The 1656-nt window shown below is 42.3% G+C and overlaps 1 non-coding gene across 1 annotated transcript; it reads right to left on the bottom strand.

Annotated features, from left to right (window-relative positions):
• Positions 1–693: 693 nt before the first annotated feature.
• LOC133289960 (small nucleolar RNA R71) lies at positions 694–800 on the bottom strand. Its single transcript, XR_009748556.1, has one exon. It is a non-coding gene; the product is annotated as a small nucleolar RNA R71 (small nucleolar RNA).
• Between the last annotated feature and the right edge of the window lie 856 nt (positions 801–1656).

Genomic DNA, 1656 nt, shown 5'->3' with positions numbered 1-1656 from the left:
CTAGTGCACTTGCTAAACGTCCAACAAGTTTTTGGCGCCGTTGCCGGGGAGTTTGTTTTTCAACACTAACTGATACTATAGAATTCTGAGATTGAATCCTTTTATTTTCAGTATTTTAGTTTATGTTAAGTTTCTAGTCAATTTTGATTCTGGTACATGCGAGGTACACTTGATCCAAATTTGTTGTTGTATGATCCAGAATTAGAAAGGACATTGAGGAAGCACAAAAGGGCAGCCAGGCAAAGGAGACAGTTGCAAGAAATTGGTGAATCAAGTACGGTTAATCAGGAAGATATAATGGCAGAGAATCACAGACCACCACCACCACAGAGGACACTGGGAGAGTACATGACTCCTGCAGTGATTCCTCCAATTGGGAGTGTTGTGCGCCCAACAGTGGAGCCCAACAACTTTGAATTGAAGCCTGCTTTGATACATTTGGTGCAGAAGGATCAGTTTGCTGGAACCAGTGCGGAGGACCCTTACTTGCACATAGAGAACTTCCTATTGTTGAGTGATACTGTGAAGATAAATGGTGTCACAAGAGATGCAATTCTGTTGAGACTATTCACTCATTCACTGACGGATGATGCAAGGAGATGGCTGCAATCATTGCCACAAGGAAGTATAACAAATTGGGATGATTTGCAAACCAAGTTCTTGCAAAGGTTTTTCTCAGCATCCAAGAAGGCCAAGTTGAAGGATGAAATTACAAGCTTTAAGCAGAAAGAGTCAGAATCTATTTATGAGGCTTGGGAGAGATTCAAGACTTTGTTGAGGAAATGTCCACAGCATGGAATTGAGGCATGGCAACAAGCAGCAATCTTCCTGCAAGGAATGACCACTAACACTAGAACGTTGGTGCATGCCACTGCTGGTGGATCATTGACTACCAAGACGCCTCAAGAAGCCTTGGATATCTTTGAGTCATTAGCATCTCAAGAATTTGATAATGCTCCTGTGGCGGACAGAAGGACAGGAATTATCAGGTTGGATGGGTATGATGCTCTGTTGGCAAGGAATGATCAACTGATGCAGACACAGAGACAACAGCAGCAACAATTAGATACCCTTATTAAGCAACTCTCTTCACAAAAGGTAGCTTCTGTGGAAACAAAGAGTGTATGTGCTATCTGTGGCAAGGGCCATGTGACAGAGGAGTGTGATTATGGGGGATCATCAGAACAAGCAGAGGTGAATGGAGTGTGGTATGATCAGAATAATCAAAGAAACTACAACAATCAGGGAAAGAATGTTTATATGCCACCATGGAAAAACAAGAATCAACACCCAGGATTCAGCTATAGTTCCAACCATCAATTGAATCCACCATTACATCCTCCACCACCACATATGAAGGAGCAGACTAGTGATCCTGCTGCATGGGAGAAAGCGTTTGCTCAGTTATCTAAGACAACTCAGGATTATATTCAGGGTTCTACTTCATTCAGGGAAGAGACAACTGCATTCATGCAGGAGACCAGAACTTCTTTCAGAAATCAGGAAGCATCAATCAGAAATTTGGAGACCCAGATTGGTCAATTATCAAGACAGATATCAGAGAAACCACAAGGGAAATTTCCAAGTGATACACTGGTGAATCCTAAGGAGCACTGTAAAGCAATTATGACAAGAAGTGGGTTGGTACTTCAACCA

Source organism: Gastrolobium bilobum, unplaced genomic scaffold (assembly GCF_033153095.1).
Source record: "Gastrolobium bilobum isolate Gb01-03AN ecotype WA unplaced genomic scaffold, APGP_CSIRO_Gbil_v1 utg195070, whole genome shotgun sequence".
In the NCBI taxonomy this organism is placed as follows: domain Eukaryota; kingdom Viridiplantae; phylum Streptophyta; class Magnoliopsida; order Fabales; family Fabaceae; genus Gastrolobium; species Gastrolobium bilobum.
Note: the sequence above shows the minus strand (reverse complement) of the source record. Positions and strands in the feature narration are given on the sequence as shown.